This window comes from Scyliorhinus canicula, chromosome 15, assembly GCF_902713615.1.
Source record: "Scyliorhinus canicula chromosome 15, sScyCan1.1, whole genome shotgun sequence".
Lineage (NCBI taxonomy): Eukaryota > Metazoa > Chordata > Chondrichthyes > Carcharhiniformes > Scyliorhinidae > Scyliorhinus > Scyliorhinus canicula.
Window position 1 is genome coordinate 88,014,030 of NC_052160.1, and position 26,117 is coordinate 88,040,146.

Below are 26,117 nucleotides of genomic sequence, written 5' to 3' on the forward strand. Positions count from 1 at the left end.
AACCCAGCCCCTCTTTTCACAACCACGCCCTCTCCTCACAATCAGGTCTCTCTGCCCCTTCCACTTCTCCTTCTCCTCACAACCTCACCCCTCTCCTTACAAAATAAAAGCAAATTACTGTGGATGCTGGAATCTGAAACCAAAAAGAAAATGCTGGAAAATCTCAGCAGGTCTGGCAGCATCTCTGGAGAGAGAAAAGAGCTAACGTTTAGAGTCCCTTTGTCAAAGCTGACCCCTCTCCTTACCACCCCGCCTTCTCCTCACCACCCCGCCTTCTCCTCACCACCCCGCCTTCTCCTCATAAGCCCTCTCCCTCTTCACAAAACCCCTCCCCTCTCCACAAAATGCCACCCCTCTCCTCACAATCATGCCTCCTCTGCCACTTCCCCCTCACCTTTCCCTCTCTGCCCCCACTTTCTCACAACCTCATCCCTCTCTTCAGAGCCCCGCCCTCTCGCCTCAGGCCCGCCCTCTCTTCTCACAGGCCCGCCCCCTCCTCTAATCTCCTCGCGCGAGATTTGACGAGAGCTGCAGACATTCTCGCGAGACTCTGATTTATTCCTACGTAATGTGCCGTGCTGCTTATGGCGGCGCTGGAGTGCTTCTGCTGTTGGGGTGAGTGTCCCTGACTGGATGGCGCCAGTCCATCCTTTTTTCTTTCCCACTCCAGGCTGCTTGGGAAGGTCGTGGCTCAGCGGGTGCGGGTGTTGGGCCGGCGGGTGCGGCTGAGGGTGGCGGTTGGGTTGATCTGCGGCCTGGTGTTGCCGAGCTGCGCCATCGTGGGGGGAAGCTTGTTGTGTTTCTGTCCGTCATGTCGCCTCGGGGTGGGGGGAAATGTCTGCCAGCGGGAACAAATTTACCCCTCTTTACCACCTGCTCTGTGTATAAGAGCCTTCGGGGTCTGGCTGGATGTTTGTTTTTAAATCTGAAGCCCTGGTGAAAATTTCTTGCCTGCGTGTGGATCGCCTTTTATGGGTTGCTGTTGATCGACAGTATGCGGGGCCAATAGCTTACTGACAAGGGGGCGGGATTTCCTGTACCGCGCACTTCCCTCTGGGGGCTGTAGTCCGGCCTCGTGGTAGGTTGTGACCATCGGAAGGAGGGGCGGGGCCGCTAGGGACTACAAATACCAGCGTGCAGCGCGCGCCGCTGCTTGGCCAGGCCCGGCAGGCTCATGCACAAAGTAGGTGGAATTGCGCAACCTTGTGTGCTCGGTGCCTGTAAACAACCTGCACAAGATCATGGGGCGATATCTGCAATATTGTCCTTCAGCACCGAAGGCTGGGTTCTCCATTAACTTACGTTAGACGTTATCCTAAGTCTCCTGCAGTTATCTAATTGGAACGCCTTTTTTTTTGGTTGAAGATGGAACAAAGGGTATACATGGAGGGGTAATGGTGCTCTTTTGGAAGAATACTTTGCGTTCGAGTAACCGAAGGGTTTTTCATTATGTGAGGTTTAAGTTTAACGTTTTATGAAGTTGTGTGCGTTGCGTTATTACAGTAACTTTTGGACAAGCGTCTTTTTCTCGTCGTTTATTCGCTTGTGCAGAATTGACTATAGTCATCAGCTGAGTAAAATCCAAATTGGGAGAATGTGGTCGGCAGGTTTATCGGCTGAATTAAATCCAAATTGGGAGGTTTTATCTTCTGCAGGTTAAACATTGTCGTGATTGTTACTTTTGACAGTAAGAGCAATTGTACAGATTTCATGGTCAAACCAATTTTTAAGTCAACTTCCAAGATGGCCACCTATGGCAAATAAAATGTGCCATTAAGACTATTGAACAGTTTTTATTTTTGACAGATATAGAAGCATTTAATATACATAGATGTGACCCGGTGAAGAGGTTTGACTCGCTCTGGACCTTGCAGGCTTCCAGAGCCTGATCTTGCAGGCTTCCAGAGCCTGATCTTGCAGGCTTCCAGAGCCTGATCTTGCAGGCTTCCAGAGCCTGATCTTGCAGGCTTCCAGAGCCTGATCTTGCAGGCTTCCAGAGCCTGTTCTTGCAGGCTTCCAGAGCCTGATCTTGCAGGCTTCCAGAGCCTGATCTTGCAGGCTTCCAGAGCCTGATCTTGCAGGCTTCCAGAGCCTGATCTTGCAGGCTTCCAGAGCCTGATCTTGCAGGCTTCCAGAGCCTGATCTTGGTTGGTTGGTGATGTTGTGCTTTCTATAATTAGCCTTAAGGATTCATGAGATGGACAAAACAATTGGGAGGGACAAGTCAATCAGACCCAATTCTGATGATTGCCCAGGAACTCCTGCTGCAGATGTATGCATTGACAGATTGTCCTCACTGTGATTGCCTTTGGAGCTGTCAGCATAGAGACTCACTAGAGAATAATGGTCATTTGGACATCATACCAAAGTGCAGTCAGTTCATGGTAAATACATATGCTTTTTTAGAGAGCTGAGAAAATAAAGGAAAGAGATGGGTTAGGTGGAGATCTCATGATAATCCTAAAAGATCCTGTTCCGTTAAATAATAACATGTGAATCTTGTCCATTTCTTATTCTTCTGAATAGATTGAATAGCTAATACTCAGGTTAAGGCAGCAAGGTGTTGCTGTGGGTTAGCCCTGCTGTCTCACTGTGTCGAGGTGCCGGCTCTGGGTCACTGTCGGTGTGGAGTTTGCACATTCTCCCAGTGTTTTTGAGGGTTTTGCCCCACAACCCAAAGATGTGTAGGGTAGGTGGATTGACGACTCTAAATTGCCCCTCGATTGGGGGAAAAAATAATTAGGTACTCTAAATTTATATTCAAAAAATACTGAGGTTAAAATAAGATTTTGCCGTTCCCTGATTTCACTGTACAATGGTAACAGACCATCTTCATTTTTTTACTTGCCACTATTTTCCAGTTGCCTTTCTTTCCTGATGGTGCTGAATTATGCTGTATTATGACTGATGGGGAATTGATCATCCACTGCTTTCTTACCCAAGTAGACATTGATGTTTTGAGTAACTGTAAACAGAAGGTTTAGTGGCATATAGCTCAGACTAAGTATATCCTTATCTGATATCCACCTATTCCTGGAGCAGAAATCATTGGTTTAATTTTCTGTTACTTAATTCAGCGGTATTGAAACATTATGAAATAACTACAGTGCGTAATATTTTGAAGTTAGTGGTCAATATTGGGGTTCATATTCTGATACTGTGATAATTAAGTTAGCACACTCCATTTTGACAGGAAGCCTCCATTAAAATGATCAGCCTGCATATTATTTGACTCTTATATTTATTCAAAATGCATTGAACGTCAATCGATGGGAAAAGCTTTAAGGAATTGAATGATTTTTTTTTATAATGGATGTTGAATTCTGGGAGATATAGCAGCATTTCCTCCTAACTGGTATATTGATGTGTTGACCTCTGATGTAGCTGGCGTCAATGAGCTCAGTAACGTGGTGATCACTGCATTGTGATACTATGCTCATTTAAAAAATTGCCCCTAACCTTCAAACATAAAGTTAGTTAATGCTTGCATTGGTTGCTTTACAATAATTTGTGCCAATTTTATAACTGGTTAAACTTTCCAAGACTAATTTAAATATGGAAACATATCCCATTATTGGTTCGGATTTTAGATGTTTGGTCAGCAGCACGGCACTGTTTCATTTTACTAAAACTTAGTGAAATACCGTCATCTGATCTTCATTATAATGTGAGGTGTTAAGCAAGAATCGGAAGATAAATTGATGGGTCATGGTTTTAATTTAGATATTTCTTTAAACTAAGATTTGACTTTCTTCGAAAAGGCGAACATCTTGTCATAAAAGTATAATTGTATTCCGTTGTCAATTTAATTTAGTTCTGATAAAGTTTTGAAAGAAAATTAATTCCTACTTCAATATGCTTTTAAAAGATACAAGTTGCTGTTGAATTTTCAGTGTAGCCTGCTCCCTGGTCTCTGCAATGTGCTGTGTAACCAGCTACAAAGAATATCTTGCTTTGCAGCTGTTTTTTTTTATTCACTGGAATGAAAAACCTGACCTCATCTTTCTCTTAGTTGTTACAGTTGAGATTAGAACTTAGTGTGCAGGGAATCAGCTTGTAGCTGTTGCCCAGCATCTGTTGTATTAACTATTTGTATTCTTTCCACTCCTCATTCTCTCAAATTTTCTTACCTTTTTCTGAAGTCGTAGCTTCCACTGGCTATTTTCAATAACTTGCCTAAGTGACTGCTCTTCATATATAAGCAGAGAAAGTGAATGCCATTCTTTTCAACCACAGTGCAGCCAAAGTTGTCCTCATCCACAACCACATATACACTTTCCTGATAGGGTGTGGGTAGCTGAGGCAAGATTGCTTATTTGTTTGCTTTAAGGACCTGTGTTTTTTTGCTTTCAGGACCTTTTGAGGCAATTTGTGCCCAATGATCATGTAAGCTTGTTGTAAATCCTGAAACCTTGCGCACTTTGCATCTTCATGATATATTAGGTGGTGCCTTTTTATTAACCAACTCGTTGGGGGAATTCCCCCATTTTGAGTTATATGCTTGGGACTACAGACATCTTTTTGGAGTAAAGGTGCACTGAAATGTCTTGTGCTGGGTACTAGGATGAGAAAATGTTATCTGGCTCAAAATATGCTTCCATATTTATTGCTTGCCACATCCAGAACCAACTTGGCAATTCTCTGTAAATGCTCACCGGTAGTGAGGCTAGTCCCAGGCAGTAAACTATTTCTTAAAATCATTTTGCCTTGGCTTTTGTGAAGTCATGTATTTTCTTGAAGGGCTATAAAAATTGCGACTTGCCTCTGCCCCTTTGAATCTGTTCTGCAGATTGTTTTACTTTTCTGAGGGGATAAATCATTCACCACAATCCCTGCTTTCTTATGTGAAATAGACAACACTTAGTTCTACAAGACCCTTAATATGTGAAACTTAATATCTACACCCGTAATAATTTCAAATACCTGAATTCCTGTCAAATCTGTGCTTGTCCAGTGAATCCATATCTGAATTCTAAAGTTTGCTGTCGTAGTTCAATGCACTCGGGCTAAAGTTTATCCATGTTGATTTTTTCTGATGCCACCATGTCCTTGAGATGCAGGGTCTGCCAACATTATAAACCATACTCCAAATGAGGTATCACCGGTCCTCATTGAATATCAATCTACACCATATAAGTAGGTTAGTCAGCTCTCTAGGTCTATCCCTACACCATATGAGCCTATTTGTCCCCTGTCCTTGTACCCCCATCTCCCATCAAGCTACCTATAAGGATGGCACGGTAGTAAGAGTGGTTAGCACAGTTGCTTCACAGCTCCAGGGTCCCAGGTTCAATTCCCGGTTTGGGTCACTGCGGAGTCTGCATGTTCTCCCCGTGTCTGCGTGGGTTTCCTCCCACAGACCAAAGATGTGCAGGTCAGGTGAATTGGCCATGCTAAATTGCCCTTGGTGTCCAAAAAGGTTGAGTGTGGTGATGGGGTGGAGGTGTTGACTTGACTGGGCTGCACTTTCCAGGGGCCAGTGCAGACTCGATGGGCCGAATGGACTCCTGCACTATAGATTCCATGATTCTAATGTCAGCCTACTTGTGACACTATTAAAGATTATTATTAAAAAGGAGTTAATGTTGTTTGCTTCATCCACTATGCCAATGAATTCTTTATTTGGCCTGTTCATGGTATGTATTTAGCCTCTTAGTCTACTTGGTTACAAAGTGGAATCTTTCCTCCACATTCCATTCTATTAAAGCTCTTCAGAATTTAAGATCTCCCTTTCCAGAGTTTAGGCATTGTAGCCCAGGAGCCTTTTTGTATGGTTTCAAGAATCCTGATAATGTGCTTAAACCTTCAGGAATTGATCAGGGATCACTTTATTGCATCCTGAGCACTTGTGTGCATAACTGTGCAATTTATATAGAAAGATGAAATCTTGCTTCACTTTCTCAATCCTATCGAATGTTGGTTGTAGTCTGTTTTCCTCTTAAGGTTTTTCTATATTTACTATATAATTTGGTATCATCTGTAAATCTGTTGTTCAGCCACAGATTGTTAATGAGCAGCTGGGAACCAAGTTTTGAACCCATGTAGCCAGATCCAGTTGGGAAACAACCCTATTGAAAGCCACATTTTATGTGATCTTTATCCAATTTCTGATCCACCTTATCAGCCTTCATACGAATTGATTTTCGCTCCCAGTTTGTCAAGACATCTTTATCTGAGCTTTTGGGAATAATTGACTTGACCTCCAGGCAAAAAGAAACACCATGTCAGTGCAGTTCCTCAAAACTGTGGCTATTTGCCAGATTTGTAGATGACTGAAAGAACACTGGTGCATTAGGGAACTGTTAAAGACAAACTACTGGGCACACAGACTGTTTTGCCTCTTCCTAGATGCTGTTGTATTTTCTGCATTCCTACTGACCTATATATTGGCTCCTGGTCAAGCAATGTCTTGATTTTAAAATTCTCATCCTTGTAAAATGTTTCCATCACCTTGCCTCCATCCCTAATCTCCAGTCCCACAACTCTCAGACATTTAGGTATAATGCTGATAAATACTTCTGTATATAAAGGGCTAGCATTCCATCAGCTCTTTTGATTATTTTCTGCACATGTAAATGACATTTTCAAGCTTGATTTATCTGGATTCCCCCAAGTCTTTTTGGACCTGCACTCCTTGCTTTTAGAAGTTCTATCCTTTTTAGGTACAAAGTGAAAGATCTCACTGTATTTTGCCTATATTGAAATCTATTAGCATCTGGAGAGAAACACCGTTATCATCAAAGACCGAAAATGGTAATTTAAAAAAAAAAAATCTCTTCACAGATGCTGCCTGGCCTGAGTATTTCCAGCATTTTCTGTTTTTTATTTGACCGTTTTAAATTTGAGGTTTTGCTTAGCCAGAAGACAATGTAGGTCAGTGAGCATGGGAGTGACGGGTGAATGGGACTTGGTATGAGTTAGGACACTGGTACCAGAGTTTGGAATGACCTCCAGTTACAAGGGTAGCCTTCTGAGTATGTGTTGAAATAGTCAATTCCCGAGGTAAATGAGCTGAGGTAGGGGTGATGTTGGGGAATGTTATGGAGGTGGAAATAGACAGTCTTGGTGATGGCGTGGATATTTGGTTAGGAGTACATCTCATTGTCAAATCTGATCCAAGATTGTGAACAGTAAGCACTAGATTATCACTATTGCTTAATGCATAATATGCTTTAGGTGCATAACATCCCCCACTCCCAGTTCGCTGTGGCTTATGTTACAGATTGTTCCCAGTATTTTGCAGTTCCATAAAGTGGGGAAATCAATATGGTTCTTGCTCCTGATTTTTCAGTGATCCTCCACTCAAAGCATGCATATTGGCTGAAGGCAGGATTGAGCTTAGTGACTTAGTCTCTCATTTTCCCCATGCCTTTTTGGCCTTGGGTGAAATGGAGACCGATCAGATGTGTCAATTCAACAATTATCCTTCACGAATAATTGAATGAATTGGATGTTTTAAATGTTGCACAATTTGTCTTTAGTGTTATTTAACGATTATATTTCCCCACATCTTCATGACTTTTCATGATTTATTAAAAATGTGATTCGGGACTTCGGTGGCGGCGTATGTGCTGAGCGGGCGCACAGCAGGTGGCTCTCCCAGTTGGACCCAACATGGCAAATTTGTTGCCATGTTGTTGGACCAAAAAGCCACCTTTAAAAACTCCCACAAATATAAAAGGTGCAAACAGCGACGAAGGGGGAATGAAGATGCCAGCAAACACAGTTCAAAGGGCTGACGAGGGGGTAGGGGCAACAGGTGGATGGGCCAGCGGCCCCACAAGGCGGAGGCGAACCAGGAGATGGAGAAGATCGGCCACACGCGCGCACACACACAACTGATGGAGGACCGTTTTTTAAAAAAGGAACTGGCTGCTATGAAGGAAGTGATCAAAATATGGTGTGGTGGTGAAGGATCTGCCCCTTCAGTGTACGATAGACGGCCTGGGATGGAAAGTGGAGGCCCAGGAGAAGATAACCCTGGACCTGGAGAAAGTGCCAATGGACCAGAGCGACAGGATGGTGGCTCTGGAGACAGAGGTGAAGAGGTTGGTGGCGGCCCAGGGGAACTTAATGGGGAAGGTCGAGGACCAGGCGAACATGTCCAGGTGGCAAAATGTCCGCATCATGGGTCTGTCAGAGTGGGTTGAGCGAAGGGACCCAACAGGCTACTTCGCCCACATGCTGGGCCACTTAGTTGGGAGGGAAAGCTTTCCAAACCCCCCAGAACTCGACAGAGTGCACAGGTCTCTCCGGCCTAAACTCAAACTGGAGAGCAGCTGAGAGCGATAATTGCAAAGCTGCACCGATACCAGGACTGGGAAAAGATCCTGAGGTGGGCCTGATGGGCAAAGTCATGCTTGTGGGAAGGGCACAGAATCGGGGCCGATCAAGGCATTGGGCGGACCTGGCAAAAAAGAGGGCCGAATTTAATAAAGTGAAATCGGCGCTCTACAAAACAGGGGTAAGATTTGACATGCTGTTTCCTGTCAGACTCTGGTAACATAACAGGGGAAGGAACATTACTTCGGCACCCCGGCAGAGACCGAAGAGTTCATAAAAACTAACAACCTGGAGGGAGAACATACGCGACAGCGGTAAAGGCAGCAGGGAAAAAGAAAGGGAATTGAAGTGGAGGACTGACCGAAAACAAGGACTGTAATCTGGACTATGTTTTTGCGCAGGACTATGCTGCCTCATTTTTGCCTTTGTTTCAGTTTGAAGATGAGGAAACGGGGAGAAGGGAGTGAGAATAGGGGAAGCTGGTAGGGGATGGAGATAGATAGGCAGGACGGGGCCAGGGCTAGATCAGCAAAGAGAGGGGAGACAGGCATTAAGGGAGGCCGCAGCACATCTCTCGGGGGAGAGGGAGCATCTGGCCGGTGGTGGGGGATAGGGCAGAGGAGGGGGGGGGGGGGGGGGGGGGGGGGGGAGGAAAGAGAGAAAGGGAACAAAAGGGCAGGAAAGGCTAGGCAGCGAGACACACAGGCCTCGGCTGGCATGGAATGAGGCAAGGAACTAAGATGGCGCCGAAGCAGCCACTCGGGAGAGTTAGAACATAGAACAGCACAGTCCAGGCCCTTCAGCCCACGATGTTGTGCCGACCATTTATTCTAATCTAAGATCAACCTAACCTACACCCCTTCAATTCACTGCTGTCCATGTGCCTGTCTGAGAGTCGCTTAAATGTCCCTAATGACTCTGACTTCACCACCTCTGCTGGCAGTGCATTCCACCCCCCCCCCCCCCCCCCCCCCCCCCCCAAACTCTGTATAAGGAGCCTACCTCTGACATCTCCCCTATTCCTTCCTACAGTCACCTTAAAATGATGTCCCCTCGTAACAACCATTTCCACCCTGGGGAAAAGTCTCTGGCTATCCATTCTATCCATCCCATACAACACCTTGTACACCTCAATCAAGTCACTGCTCTGCCGCCTTTGCTCCAGTGAGAAAAGCCCTAGCTCCCTCAACCTTTCTTCATAAGTCATGCCCTCCAGTTCAGACAGCATCCTTGTAAATCTCCTCTGTACCCTCTCCAAAGCATCCACATTCTTCCTATAATGAGGCGACCAGAACTGCTCACAATATTCCAAGTGTCGTCTAACTAGAATTTTATAAAGCTGCAGCAAAACCTCGCAGCTCTTAAAATCAATCCCCCTGTACACACCATACGCCTTCTTAATAACCCTATCAACCTGGATGGCAACTTTGAGAGATCTATGTACGTGGACCCCAAGATCCTTCTGTTGCTCCACACTTCCAAGAATCCTGCCTTTAACCTTGCATTCAGCATTCAAATTTGACCTTCCAAAATGAATCACTTCACATTTATCAAGGTTGAACTCCATCTGCCCCTTCTCAGCCCAGCTCTGCATCCTGTCAATGTCCTGTTGTAACCTGCAACAACCCTCAACACTATCTACAACTCCCCCAACCTTCGTGTCATCGGCAAACTTACTAACCCACCCTTCCACTTCCTCATCCAAGTCATTGGTCAAAGGGAGACCCCGGAGTACAGGGGTGCACCCATGTGGCGTACACATAGTTGATGGCCATCAGCTATAGGTGACCTCTGAACAAAGCAAGACCCTGAAGCGGAGGGGTGCGACATCGTGGTCTGAGCAGCGACAGTGGCCGTTTTGGGCAGCCCGTAACAAAGGAAACCCCAGAGTGCAGGGGCTTGTCCACCAGATAAGAATGGTTGATCCGGCAGGATTGGAAGGTGGGGGGGGGTGGTTGTCACCTGGAACGCAAGGGGACTTAACGGCCTGGTGAAAAGATCCAGAGTCTTCGCCCATCTGAGAAACCTGAAGACTGTCATAGTCTACCTACAGGAGACACACCCGAGGGAGAAGGACAGATTGCTGATAAAGTAGGGCTGGGTGGGACAGACGTACCATTCATGCTACGGACGAGGGCTAGGAGTCACCATACTGATCAGCAAGAGGACGAGATTTACTGAGATCAGGACGGTTACGGACCCAGGGGGGCGGTATATCATGGTCCATGGTGTCCTGCAAGGGGCACTGGTGGTGCAGGTGAATGTGTATGCTCCCAATTGGGATGACAGACTTTATATAAAAAAGACAGACCATGGCAGAAATCTCCGACATTGACACACATCGACTGATTATGGGGGGCGACTTTAACTGTGTACTGGACTGATCAAACCCCAGAACGGGGGGGGAAAGACGCCAATGGCTAGGGAATTGGGAGCATTCATGGAGCAGATGGGGGCGGTGGACCTGTGGAGGTTCCTACACACGGGAGAGAAGGAGTTCTCGTACTTTTCGCAGGTGCACAGGGTGTTACACCCACATTGAATTTTAATTTTTATTTATTTTTTGCAGTGGAGCAATCGGTGCTTCGAGGAATTATAGGAGCGGAATATTCCGCGATCATCGTCTCCAACCACGCTCCACGTTATGTGGTTGCGAGGAGAAATTGGTGCTTCGAGGAATTGTAGGAGCGGAATATTTTATTCTGCGATTGTCATCTCCGACCACACTCCACGTTACATGGATGTGAGGTTGGAGCCGGGCCGTGCCCCGCGCCCCACGTGGAGGCTGGACATGGACCTCCTGGCCGTCAAGACCTTCTGCCAGAAAGCATCGTGGGCCATAGGCAATTACATTGGTAGCAACTAAAACACGGAGGTCTCATTCTCCACGTTTTGGGAGACACTTAAGGCCGTGATTAGGGGACAGATTATAGCCTACAAGGCATGCAGAGATGGGGAAGGCAGGGCAGTCAGACAGCAGCTGGTTGACTCCATCTTGGAGTCTGACAGAAAGCACCCCTGAGGCCCTGAACGTCGAGCTCCTGGCAGAGAGGAAAAAGCTACAAATGATTTTAACCTGCTATTCACCAGGAAGTAAGAAGTCTTACAACACCAGGTTAAAGTCCAACAGGTTTGTTTGAAACATGAGCTTTCGGAGCACTGCTCCTTCCTCGGGTGAATGAAAATATGTTTCAGAAACATTTATATATAAGTCAAAGATGCCAGACAATGCTTGGAATGCGAGCATTTGCGGGTAATCAAATCTTTACAGATCCAGAGATGGTTAGGGTTAGGCCAGATGGTGGGGGGTGAATGTAATGCGACATGACTCTAAGATCCTGGTTGAGGCCGCACTCATGCGTGCGGAACTTGGCTATAAGTTTCTGCTGGCACAACATCGAGGGCTGAAGGGCCTGTTCTGTGCTGTACTGTTCTATGCTCGGCAATTCTGCGTTGTCGCGTGTTCTGAAGGCCGCCTTGGAGAATGCTTGCCTGGAGATCAGAGGCTGAATGCACTTATGAGTGCGGCCTCAACCGGGATCTTGGATTCATGTCGCATTACATTCACCCCCCCACCATCTGGCCTGGACTTGCAAAATCCTACCAACTGTCCTGGCTTGAGACAATTCACACCTCTTTAACCTGGGATGACCCCTACCTCTGGATCTGTAAAGATTTGATTCCCGCAAATGTATGTTTCTACATACCTCTCCATTCACCTGAGGAAGGAGCAGTGCTCCGGAAGCTAGTGTTTGAAACAAACGTTTTGGACTTAATAACCTGGTGTTGTAAGACTTCTTACTGTGCTCACCCCAGTCCAACGCCGGCATCTCCACATCATTCACCAGGAAAGCAATACACCAACCCGCCTGACGCGGTGGACCTTCTATGAACGTAGGGACAAGGCTGGCTGGCTAGTGGCTCACCATCTGAGAAAGCAGGCAGCCACGAGTTAAATAGTGCAGGTAATAAATAGCAGAGGCTGTTAACAGAACCAAAAGAGGTCAACCGAGCATTCAAGACCTTCTACTGAAGGATGTACACCTCCCAACAGGGACGAGGGGATAAAACAGTTCCTTGACGGACTGGAACTACCAGTTGTGGGGGAAGGCAGACTGGAGGGTGAGGGGCTGTGCATCAGCTCCATGCAGGTGGGGAAGACGCTGGGACCCAACGGGTTCCCGGCAGACTTCTATAAAAAATTCACGACAGCCCTGGCCCCACATCTAAGGAACATGTTCGCAGACTCGCTGGCAAGGGGCACCCTGCCTCCTACACTGGTGCAGGCCACAATTTCTTTGATACCCAAAAATGACAAAAGACCCGACGGAATGCGGATCACAGACCCATTTCGCTGCTAAATGTAGACGCAAAAATACTCAAAAGGTCTTGGCCAAAAGGCTGGAAAGCTGCGTTGCAGAGGACCAAATGGGCGTTGCAAGGATAGGCAAATCACTGAACATCAGGTGGCCGCTGAATGTAATGATGCCCCCCCCTCCTCTCCCGGGGGGGGGGGGGGGGGGGGGGGGGAGTGGGAGAGAGGGAGAGAGGAGAGAGAGAGAACACCACCAGAGGTGATCGTCTCCCTGTATGCAGGAAAGGCCTTTGACCGAGTCGAATGGAAGTACCTCCTCGAGGTTCTGGAACGGTTTGAATGGGATTCACTGCCTGGGTGTGAATCCTATACTATGCTCCCAAGGCGTGCATTTGAACCAACACCACCAGCTGTGAATATTTCCAGCTACAAAGAGACACAAGACAAGGATGCCCGTTGTCCACTCTCTTGTTTGCGCTAGCAATTGGACCTCTGCTGATAGCCCTGCAGAACGTGAAAAGCTCGAAGGACATCACTCTATGCAGATGACCTGCTCCTGTATGCCTTGAAGCCACAGGAAGGACTGAAGCAATGGTGCAAATCCTGAAAGAGTTTGGAACCTCCTCGGGTTACAAACTCAACTCAAGCTGCCCAAAACTGAGGCATTCCAGTGAACCCAAATGGGGGAGGGACAGCTGGAGGGGCTCCCATTTAAAATAGCCCAAAACAGATTCCGATACCTGGGGATCCAAATAGCCAGAGACTGGACACAGATCCACAAGTGGAACCTGAACAGCCTGGTGGACGAAGGTGGGGCTCACTCTATCCCTGGTGGAGAGAGTGCAGATGATCAAACTGAACGTACTGCCAAGGCTCCTCTTCCTGTTTAGATCCATACCGATCTTCATTCCCAAGGCCTTCTTCCAAAACGTAGACAGCTTAATCATGATGTTTGTGTGATAGGGCAAGAATCAGTTCCAAACTGACACTGCAAAGGAGGAAAATCAAAGATGGCCTGGTATTACCAAACCTGCAGTACTACCACTGAGCAGCAATGGCGGAAAGAGTAAGGGGGTGGGTGCACAAACCCAATTCCGAATGGGTGGTGATGGAGGAGGCCTCCTGTGAGGGGACGACCCTCCGGGCTACAGTAGCACACACATCCAGCCCAGTGGTAGCAGCTGCACTGAAAACGTGGGCCCAATTAAGACAGCACTTCGGGCTGACTAGGATGGCCCCATCTGCGGCAACCACCTATTTTCACCCCAGCATGCTAGACACCACCTTTTAAGAAATGGAGACGGAACGGTGGCACGCTGACAGCGACTTTTACATAGGCACAGACTGGCGACACTGGATGAACTGACGGAGGAATGGGAACTGCCGATGGGACAGGAAATGAGACACCTGCAAATAAAGCACTTCCTCTGCCAAGAGACAGTAGGGTACCCCTGGGTCCACTGGACCTGATAAATACAGACCGTAAAGAAGGGGGACTCTTGTGGGGAAAATGCATGGACAGTTACTGGACAGAGCCCGAACACACTGGACAAGGCCAAGCGGAAATCGGAGGACGAACTGGGGACAGAAGTGGGGTGGGGACTCTGGAGCGAAGCACTGAATAGAGCCAACTCCTCCACCTCCTGCGCAAGGCTCAGCCTCGTGCAGTTCAAAGTGGTGCCCAGAGCACACCTGACCAGAAGCCGAATGAGCAGGTTCTTCCCAGAGGTGGAGGATAATTGTGAATTATACCAGAGGGGTTCGGCCAACCACACCCCCATGTTCTGGGCTTGTTCCAAACTGGCTGGGTTCTGGACCGCCTTCTCCGGCTGCCACTGCCTCGGAGAAGGCTATGTCCAAGGTTGTGGTGGGGAGGGTGAAGCCATGCCCAATAGTGGCAATTTTGGGGGTATCAGAGCAGCCAGAGCTACACATGGGGAAGAGGGCCGATGCCTTAGCTTTCGCTTCCCTAATAGCACGCCGAAAAATCCTCCTCAGATGGGCAATCAGCAGCCCACAGCTGACCTTTCTGAATTTCTCCACCTGGAGAAGATTAAATATTCCATCTGAGGGTCAGAGGAAGGCTACCTAAATGCATGGGGGCAGTACATCTGCCTGTCCCAGGACCTGTTTGAGGCCAGCAGCAATGGATAGGGAAACAGGAAAGTTAGAAACAAAAGAGGAAGACCAGGGGGAACAATAGGAGTGTGCAACCCAGGGTGCGGAAAGGAAGAGGAGAAAGGGCTGGAGAAGCATAAAAGACACCACGCAGGGGGGATCCCCACCAAGCTACAAGGAAAAGACGGCCGAAGCCGACAGGGGAAGAAAAGGAAGGGGGGGGGGGGGGGGGGGGGGACCGCACAATAAGCCCCAGATGGTGGCGGACTGTAGGAAAACTCGAGGGAAGGGAAAGACCCTGTCGTACAGTGAATGAACATGGCCAGCGATGTCCAGAATGGTTTATAATTCTTGAAAATATCAATTAGTTATTTTTTTAAAATATGGTTCTGTTTTGTGTACTGAGAATCGGTTGAGATTTGCAGGACCCATTTCATTTGAGCTCCATAAATCAGCTGATGTTAAACCCAGCTCTTAGAAATATTTGGGCCATGATATCACCACTGCATTGCCCAGCCTTTCATCCCTGCCCATTTGATTATAAAGCTGCATCCCTAAATGTGTATGGCTGTTCAAATGCTTGACTGCTGGGCAATACAGTCCTCTAGAACCTGCCGTATTCTTGTTTGCAGGAAAAGTTGGATGAGATTTTAAAGGTTCATGCCCCTGGCCTTCTATCCTAATAAAACAATTTGGTCAGTATTTTAATTGCTGAGTACAATTTTTGCTATTCTGCACATTGTTTTGCAAAAATCTCTTCCTGCCATTTTTAATGCTATTTATTTTTCTCTTTCCAGTATGAAGTGAAATAGAACTGAATTTACCATCTGAAACTGCTGCTTCAAGTTCGGATCACGTTGACAGAAATAAAAATAAGCTGAAACAACCAAAGAGCAAACTGCAGCTAAAGAAAACTTGATCTGAAACCGAAGTTTGTGCCTACTCAACAGCCTACAAAGAGCACTTCCCAACGCTGCTAGACCTTCTACTTTTCTCAGTGCTGCTCTGGGACACTCTCCCCAGTGCAGCAAGAATAGGAATTCTCTGCTAGCTTGATAGATCTTTTTCTCTGCCTCTTTGACCACCTAGCATTTGAAAACCTCTGAGCGTGTGCTAAACCGATCTGACAACAGTACAAAGTGCAATATTCAACATCACCACAAGGTATGTAATCCACCAGGGCATTTACTGAAAAACCAATCCAGCCCCGGTAGCATAGTGGAAGTGCTTATCTCACTTGCTGGAGGGTAGGAAGCAGTTATGTATTGATTATAGAGAAGTTTGTAGCCTGCACCCTTGTACTTTACAACCGGTGTTATTGCTTTATAATATACTGGTGTCTACTCAAACTGATATAAATACTTTTGGAGGCTTTCCTTCCACAGCCTCCCAGTGAGAATGCATGGATTTAAAATACAACCTCATAACTTTCTTCCTAATGTATCAAGCTGCTATCTTATAATTAGACTTTGTGTGGAAGCTTCCAGTGGATGCCCTACAGACAACAAAATAGTCGTCACTGTTATAATCTGTCTTGCACCTATTAGGCTTTCCAGTTTCCGATAGCAATCTGCCTTTTTATAGCTTGTTCAACATGGCGAATGTGTAGTTCATGGGGAAAGAAGAATGCTAACCAGCAGTGAAAATGTTGGAGGACTGAACAAGGAAAGGCCTGACAGTTTTGAGGAAGCTTTTGAAGCCTGGAACAGAAATATCAAATGCAGAGTTTTGGGGAGGGAGTTTAGGCAGGGTTGACATGATTGAAAGATTTGTCACTGATAATTGAGGGAGGAATATGCAGGACCAATGGATGTGAGCTTGGATGTAAGGCTAGAGGAAGTTGGAACAACAGAATGCAGCATGGTTGTGGTAGGTTTTGTAAATTTCTCCCCATGCCGCCCATTTTTGAAGAGATGCACCATTTCACAGAACTCGCGATTGACCCTGCATCAGAACATTCTTGGAAGCTGAACTGAATCAAAATCAATTTCTGCACGATTAGCTTCACAGAAGATTGCTGGCATTTACCCATATCCTATTGGATGCGTGCATTTGTAGGATAACATCATGAATAATTCAAAATCATTAGATAATTCAGTACTTGTATGCTAGACCTCGCCCACAAAAAGCATAGTGCATCTCCTTGACAGGAAAAGGCTGCATGCAGCATAACTGATTTTGGCCAGCTGAAGTGAACCAGACAAAGCATTAAAATTGATAGGTGCAGGTAAGAATTGAATTGCAAAAGTGCAAAATAAATTGGTAAGATGTGGCATTGTTATGAGAAACGTAACCAACAATAAACTAGTTAAGCAACTAGTGGGTCATGACATAGTGGCAAATAAGAGAGTACATTTGTGGAACCTTGTATGATCTATCTAATTCACTTGAATACATATTTGCTTTAAGCCCAACAGAACAATGAAATAAAGTTTTCAACAAATCTAAACTGCATATTTGCTTATGCTGTATCACCTAATACTGATTGGATCTAGGTTAGCAATTCACATTTTAAAGACTGTTTAGTTTTTAGTATACTGTATCCAGCATGTTGTAGAGATTACATTATAGGGCGATAGCTTCTCTTAAGAAATGCTTCCCCAAGCAGAATGGGATTTTCTAAAGCAATGCGAGCAATCCTTTTGGAATCTTTTTTACCCTTGCATTTCATTTATACTTGCTAATTTGGAACACTTGGGTGAGCATGTAAATCCTAACTTGCACACCTATATAGAAATCGAGAAGAAGATTATGCCTTATACTTATCAGTGTTGCAAACGTTCAATGAATAGCATTTGTGGAGGTTTTTGGCAATATAAATCTATTTTTGGCAGGCTGACTGCATAAGTAAATTCTAGTTAATAAAAGTCCCCATATATTCAAAAAGAAAAATAGAAATAAAAATGAAATGATCAGGTCTGGCAGCATCTGTGGAGAGCAAAAATGGTTTTAATGTTTTGAGTCAAATATGATTACCATCGGTTTTGAAGAAATGTGATGGATTTTATGCAGTTTAAAGGAGGAATAGGAAGAACAAAAGGGACAGGGTAGAGAGCAACGGAGAAACTGGGAGAATGGAATAAAGTCTTTGTAGGGTGTGATAGCCATGGGCATATATTGGAAATTAGTAGACAGTGGCCTCAACTACACTTTTCTCTGTCACATCTGTTATGATGTGACCTTCCATGACCAACCTTCTGATGTCTGTTTTTTTTTCTTTAGTTGAGGATTCCTCCCTGGCCACCCCACTCTCTCCCTCTTCCTCTCCTCTGTCCACTCCCCTCTCCTCCCCTCCCCCCGACCCCACACATACACCTTCCAAACTGTGGTTGACAGGGCCCTCAATTATATCTGAATTTCTCTTCTCACCCCTTCCGAAACTGTGATTGGGGTTGCCCCTCCCCCATATCCAGCCTCCATATCCAGGTGAAGCAGTGATTTACTTTCAATTTAGTCTACCTTACACTCTCTCCTACATGGAGGAGATGAAACACAGATTGGGTGACTACTTGCGGACCACCTCGGCTTCGCCGACATCATAGAACGTAGGATTTACAGTGCAGAAGGAGGCCATTCGCCCCATCTAGTGCATTGGCCCTTGGAAAGAGCACCCCACTTAAGCTCCAAACCTCCACCCTATCCCCGTAACCCAGTCTAACCTTTTTTGGAAACTTGAAGGCAATTTCACACGGCCAATCCACCTAACCTGGACATCTTTGGACTGTGGGAGGAAACCGGAGCACCCGGAGGAAACCCACGCAGACACTGGGAGAATATGCAGGTTCCGCACAGACAGTGACCCAAGCCGGGAATCGAACCTGGGATCCTGGCGCTGTGAAGCAACCGGGCTAACCACTGTGCTATCTGTTTGTGCTACCTGGAGCATCTAGTTTCTTGGTCTATTTTACCATGACCCAGAGCGTCTAGTTTCTTGGTCATTTTAATTCTCCACTTGCTCTCGCACTCATTTTCTGTTCTCGACCTGCTGCAGTGTTCTAGTGAAGCTCAGCGCAAATTCTAGGAACTTGTTCCCCATTTTGTTTTGCTTTTTGCCGTGCGCTAGTTTTAATCTTGTTTTCATATTTTTGCTTTCAGGCAGAGCTTCATTATCCTGCTATTCACACCCACTCTGGCCAAATACACTGTTTCTTTAATGCAACCAAAAGCATGAGGTGTCTGGTCAGAGTAGATAAGGAGAAACTGTTTCCATTCGTGAAAGGATCAAGAATGAGGGCCCAGATTTAAAATAATTGGCAAAAGGAGCAAAAGCGACTTTCGATGTAGCGTTTCAGGTCTGGAATGCACTGCCTGAGATTATGGTGGAGGCAGGTTCAATTCAGGCATTCAAAAGAGAATTACTGTTAATCCAAAAAGGAAAAATGTGCAAGGTTGTAGGAGAAGGTGGGAGAATAAGAGTGCAGGCACAATGGGCTTGAATGGCCTCCTCCAGTACTGTAACAATTCTGCCTATTGCAACCACTCCCTTTGCCCTATTATTCCATGACATTTTTTTGTCTATAATCTCTCTATCCTATCCCAGACCTTCCCTTTTGTTCTTTCTGCCCTTTCAAGGGCATAAAACCCACCCGTCTCGTGTTTGACTTGCAATGTTAACTCTGTTTCTCTTTCCACAGGTGCTGCCAGAGCTGCTGAGTATTTTCAGTACTTCCTGTCTGTCCTCTTGTATTATGCATGTTGGATTGAATTACAATTCTTTATGTATTTCAGATGTATATTACCAACAAATGAAGCGTGCTACTTATCTCATTCTATTTTGCATTCTAGCTATCCCAAATTTGGGTAAAGAATGCATTACAATGCAGGATTGAAGTGTATTTTTTTTGTCTGCTTGATTAGTGAAGAGTATAATGCAGTATTTTAGTACATGTGTGGGGATCTGATGCAGCTCTTGGGGGAGAAAACAATATAAATTTGTTTGCTTTAGAAGTTACTGGAAGATTTTATTATGTAAATTATAAAACAAAGTATAATTGGCAGGGTTAAAGACATTTTGTCCCAAATGTTCTGATTATTAATTTCTTCTAAATTTAAGGCTCAATTTTTTTTTTTTTTAGTTGTCAGTCTAGGAAAGCAGTAACATTGTGCATTATGTGTAAATTGTAAAGCAAAGTATAATTGGTGGGTTTAAAGACATTTTGACCCAAGTGTTCTGATTATTCATTTCTAAATTTAAAGCTCAATTTTTTTCAGTTGTCAGTCTAGGAAATCAGTAACAGACTTTAAGTGTACTTTTCAGATGATGCGGTAGTTTTCAGATGACGCAGTTAGTAGTTGGGATGATGTGGATCAGATGTCTGCAGGTTTAATTCTGTTCTTGTATATTTTCATTCTAAATTCCTCTGTACACATTTATAAAAAAAAGCTGCTTGTGTTAACTTAGTGACTTTAGTTACATCCTTATGCCATAGCAACACTGAACAGAAATGGAAAAGATGATTGAAACCGTGCACAGTTAGAAGATTTTAAATTATTACTAGTTGTGTACACCTTTCGGCCCATTGAGTCTGCACCAACCTTCTGAAAGAGGACCCTACCTAGGCCCACTCCCCCACCCTATCACCGTAACCCCACCTAAACTTGACATTTAACTACCACGCCTTAGAGGGTGGAGGATAATTGGAACAGGATGTGTTGATTAAAGTTTATGAATGTAGAGATGGATATAAATAAACATCACAAAATCACTACAGTGCAGAAGAAGGCCATTCGGCCCATCAAGTCTGCACTGCCCCTTGGAAAGCACACCCTAATTGAGCCCACACCACCACCCTATTTCTGTAACCTCACCTAACCTTTTGGACACTAAGGGGCAATTTAACATGGCCAATCCACCTAACCTGCACATCTTTGGACTGTGGGAGGTAACGGAGCACCCAGAGGAAACCCATGCAGACACTGGGAGAAAGTGCCAATTCCATGCAGACATGCCCTCGTTTATCAGTCTTGACCCGATTACATAAAATAATTAAAGTTATGGAAGTTTGCAACACTGTGATTTATTGGAATAATCAGCCTGTTAGCATCAACCAGGAACTAGTCATATAAATACTGTGGCTGCAAGAGCAGGTCATAGGCTAGGAATCCTGTGGTGAGTAAGTAACCACCTACTCCCCAAAGCCTGTCCAGCATTTAGAAGACACAAGTCAGGAGTATGATGAAATATTTTCCACTTGCTTGGATGAGTGCATCTCCAACATCACTCCAGAAACTCAACACCATCCAGCACAAACCATCCCAGTTGATTGCTACGCCTTCCACAAAACATTTGCTCCCTCCACCCCAGACGAATAGTGGCATCAGTATGTACCAGCTACAAGCTTCACAGCGCCAGGTCCCAGGTTTGATTCCCAGCTTGGGTCACTGTCTGTGTGGAGTCTGCACATTATCCCGTGTCAGCGTCCGGGTGCTCCAGTTTCCTCCCACCAGTCCCGAAAGACGTGCTGTTAGGTAATTTGGACATTCTGAATTCTCCCTCTGTGTACCCGAATAGGTGCCAGAATGTGGCGACTAGGGGCTTTTCATGGTAACTTCATTGCAGTGTTAATGTAAGCTTACTTGTGACAAAGATTATTAGTAGTAGTAGCAACTCACCAAAACTCCTTTGGCAACACCTTTCAAGCCCACGACCGGGTCTACCATTTTACAAGGACATGGGCAGCAGATACATGGGAACGCCAACACCTGGATGTTCCCCTCCACGTCACTCGTCATCCTGACCATGTATCACCATTCCTTCACTGTTGCTGGGTCAAAATCCTGCAACTCGCTCCCTGGTTGTAGGTTCAAGGCAGCAGCTCACCACCACCTTGTCGAGGGCAATTACATATGGGCAATTGATGCTGGCCTAGCCAGTGATGCGTACATCTCGTAAATTAATTTTAAATTAATTTTAAAATGTAATTTCTGGACCAGCTAAAGATTTTGACAATGCAAAATTGAATCTCTACAAAATTGGATTTCTGCAGCACTATCACCCGTCTACAAAGGACTAGTTAATTAGTTGGCTTCAAAATATAATCGGTCTTTTTTAAACAAATGGTTAGTTCTGATTCTGTAACATTTCTCTTGTCCCCTCTTGCTAGTCTGTGTCCTGACTATTGTTTATCGTCTTTTTTTTTTCTGATCTCTGTCTCCCCTCAGCTGCTGCCATTTCCAATGTGGCCAAAGCCAGGAGGGGAGAGTCTCTAACCCTGAAAATCTGCCAGTTTCAGGCCTGAAGTGACGCCACTCCACCACGTACTGTCCACATTCGCAGTTCGCACTTCTTCACTGTTTAGCTGGTGGTACTAGAAATGGTTACTGGCTGATGGCTCCTGAAGGTGCACCCAAGCTGTCAGCGGGGCTGGCATCTCTCTATTCAAATAGTACTCTGCCATTTTGCCTTTCAACACCAGGTTAAAGTCCAACAGGTTTGATTCAAACACGAGCTTTCGGAGCGCAGCTCCTTCCTCAGGTGAATGGCGAGGTATGTTCCAGAAACATTTATATAGACAAAGTCAGAGATGCTGGACAATGCTTGGAATGCAGGCATTTGCAGGTAATCAAACCATTGCAGATCCAGGGAGAGGGATAATCACAGGTTAAAGAGGTGTAAATTGTCTCAAGCCAGAACAGTTGGTAGGATTTTGCAAGTCCAGGCCAGATGGTGGGGGGGGTGGATGTAATGCGACATGAATCCAAGATCCCTGTTGAGGCCGCACTCATGCGTGCGGAACTTAGCTATAAGTTTTTGCTCGGCAATTCTGCGTTGTCGCGTGTCCTGAAGACCGCCTTGGAGAACGCTTACCCGGAGATCAGAGGCTGAATGCCCTTGACTGCTGAAGTGTTCCCCAACTGGAAGGGAACATTCCTGCCTGGTGATTGTTGCACGATGCCCGTTCATTCATTGTCGCAGTGTCTGCATGGTCTCGCCAATGTACCACGCTTTGGGACATCCTTTCCTGCAGCGTAAGAGGTAGACTACATTGGTTGAGTCGCACGAGTATGTGCCGCGTACCTGGTGGGTGGTGTTACCACGTGTAATGGTGGTATCCGAGTCGATGATCTGGCATGTCTTGCAGAGATTGCCCTGGCAGGGTTGTGTGGTGTCGTGGTCGCTGTTCTGAAGGCTGGGTAATTTGCTGCAAACAACGGTTTGTTTGAGGTTGCGCGGTTGTTTGAAGGCCAGTAGTGGGGGTGTGGGGATGACCTTGGCAAGATGTTCATCTTCATTGATGATGTGTTGAAGGCTGCGAAGAAGATGTCGTAGTTTCTCCTCCCCAGGAAAGTACTGGACGACGAAGGGTACTCTCAGTGGTGTCCCGTGTGTGTCTTCTGAGGAGGTCGGTGCGGTTTTTTGCTGTGCTGTGGCGCGTTGGAACTGTCGATCGATGAGTTGAGCGCCATATCCCGTTCGTACAAGAGCATCTTTCAGCATCTGTAGGTGTCTGTTACGCTCCTCCTTGTCTGAACAGATCCTGTGTATACGGAGGGCTTGTCCATAGGGGATGGTTTCTTTAATGTGTTTCGGGTGAAAGCTGGAGAAGTGGAGCATCGTGAGGTTGTCTGTGGGCTTGCGGTAAAGCGAAGTGCTGAGGTGACCGTCCTTGATGGAGATGAGTGTGTCCAAGAATGCAACAGAATTTGGCGAATAGTCCATGGTGAGTCTGATGGTGGGATGGAATTTATTGATCTCATCGTGTAGTCGTTTCAGTGATTCTTGTGGGTCCAAAGGAAAAAAATGTCATCGATGTATCTGGTGTACAACATCGGTTGCAGGTCCTGTGTGGTGAGGAAGTCTTGTTCAAACTTGTGCATGAAGATGTTGGCATATTGAGGTGCACCTCAGCACTTCGCTTTACCGCAAGCCACACCCCCACTACTGGCCTTCAAACAACCGCGCAACCTCAAACAAACCATTGTTTGCAGCAAATTACCCAGCCTTCAGAACAGCGACCACGACACCACACAACGCTGCCAGGGCAATTTCTGCAAGACATGCCAGATCATCGACTCGGATACCACCATTACACGTGGTAAACACCACCCACCAGGTACGCGGCACATACTCGTGCGACTCAACCAATGTAGTCTACCTCTTGCGCTGCAGAAAAGGATGTCCCGAAGCGTGGTACATTGGCGAGACCATGCAGACACTGCGACAACGAATGAACGGGCATTGTGCAACAATCACCAGGCAGGAATGTTCCCTTCCAGTCAGGGAACACTTCAGCAGTCAAAGGCATTCAGCCTCTGATCTCCGGGTAAGCGTTCTCCAAGGCGGTCTTCAGGACATGCGACAACGCAGAATTGCCGAGCAAAAACTTATAGCTAAGTTCCGCACGCATGAGTGCGGCCTCAACAGGGATCTTGGATTCATGTCGCATTACATCCACCCCCCACCATCTGGCCTGGACTTGCAAAATCCTACCAACTGTTCTGGCTTGAGACAATTTACACCTCTTTAACCTGTGATTATCCCTCTCCCTGGATCTGCAATGATTTGATTACCTGCAAATGCCTGCATTCCAAGCATTGTCCAGCATCTCTGACTTTGTCTATATAAATGTTTCTGGAACATACCTCGCCATTCACCTGAGGAAGGAGCTGCGCTCCGAAAGCTCGTGTTTGAATCAAACCTGTTGGACTTTAACCTGGTGTTGTAAGACTTCTTACTGTGTTCGCCCCAGTCCAACGCCGGCATCTCCACATCATTTTGCCTTTCAATAGGATAGCTTCACATTTATCTACGTTGTGCTGCACCTGCCATGTATTTGTCCACTTTCTCTACTTGTCTAAATCACCTTGAAGTCTCTTAACATCCTCTCACATTCCCACCAAGTTTTGTGTTGTCAGCAAACTTGGAATTATTACATTTGGTTCCCTCATCCAAATTGTTGTATATTGTAAATAGCTAGAGCCCCAAGCACTGATCCCTGCACTAGTCACCGGTTGTCACTTTGTCCGTACATTTCCTCTTGCCAATCAATGCTCAATCCATGCCAATATACTGTGTGTCTCTGTGTGTCTCTAGCCTCCCACACCCAAATCCCTTGTGCTTTAATTTTGCACGCTAACCTCTTGCACACTTCATCAAAAGCTTCCTGAAAATACAGCTACACCACATCCACTGGTTCCCCTAATCCAGTCTCAAATAAAACTCAAGGAGGTTTGTCAAATGTGATTTCCCTCTATTGACTTGGTGTAATCCTGTTGATATTTTCTAAATGTCCTGTTATCACATCTTTTCGAATAGACTCTTAACATTTTCCCCACTACTGATGTTAGGCTAATTGATCTGTAATTCACTGTTATCTCTCTCTGTTAAATAACTGAGTTACATTTTTGACTGTTCTGTCGCTGTGACTGTTCCAGAACCTACAGAATTTTGGTAGATGACTGCCAATACATCCACTATTTCTATGGCCACCTCCTACCCTAGAATGTAAATGATTTGGCCCTGGGGAATTATCTGCTTTCAGTCCCATTAATTTCTCCAGCACTATTTGTTTGCGAATACAAATTTACTTTAATTCCTCTTCACTAGACCTTTCTTCACTGGACCTTTCGTTCCCGAGCATTTATGGGAAGTTACTTGTGTCTTCCTCTGTTGAGACACAACTTGTTTAATTGCTCTTCCATTTCCTCCTTTTTTTGAACTGTAAGGTACCTACTAATCTTTTTTCTTTTTACATACCTGTAGAAGCTTTTATAGTCTGCTTGTAAGTTTACTCTCGTGCTCTGTTTTCCCCCTCTGAATTAATCCATTAAACTGCCTCATCCTCCAGTTTGCTACTTTTCGTGGGCAGCACGGTGGCACAGTGGGTTAGCCCTGCAGCCTCACGGTGCTGAGGTCCCAGGTTCGATCCCGGCTCTGGGTCACTGTGGAGTTTGCATATTCTCCCCGTATTTGCGTGGGTTTCGCCCCCACAACCCAACGATGTGCAGGCTAGGTGGATTGGCCATGCTAAAATGTCCCTTAATAGGAACAAATGAATTGGGTACTCCAAATTTAAAAAATAATAATTAAAAAAAAAGTTTGCTACTTTTCCTCAACTTTGACTCCTTTGGGGGCAGCACGGTGGCCTAGTGGTTAGCACAACCGCCTCACGGCGCTGAGGTCCCAGGTTCGATCCCGGCTCTGGGTCACTGTCCGTGTGGAGTTTGCATATTCTCCCCGTGTCTGCGTGGGTTTCGCCCCCACAACCCAAAAATGTGCAGAGTAGGTGGATTGGCCACGCTAAATTGCCCCTTAATTGGAAAAAATAATTGGGTAATCTAAATTTATTTAAAAAAAAAAATAATAAATAAATAAATAAAACTTTGACTCCTTTGGATCTAATATACTTAATTAATGATTGGGCTGCTTTTCTTGTGTTTTTGTGCCAGCAAGGAATTTTTC

The 26,117-nt window shown here is 45.7% G+C and overlaps 1 protein-coding gene across 9 annotated transcripts in view; it reads left to right on the top strand.

Annotated features, from left to right (window-relative positions):
• Positions 1 to 501: 501 nt before the first annotated feature.
• csde1 (cold shock domain containing E1, RNA-binding) overlaps positions 502 to 26,117 on the top strand; it is a 129,914-nt gene continuing 104,298 nt past the window's right edge. For 8 of the 9 annotated variants that reach the window (XM_038819946.1, XM_038819940.1, XM_038819942.1 and 5 more), the window contains exons 1-2: positions 502 to 615; positions 15,514 to 15,880. The gene's annotated coding sequence lies outside the window, so the exon portion shown is untranslated. Of the gene's footprint in view, positions 616 to 1,372; positions 1,392 to 15,513; positions 15,881 to 26,117 lie in introns of those variants that run through there. The other variant, XM_038819941.1, reaches the window with a different exon arrangement.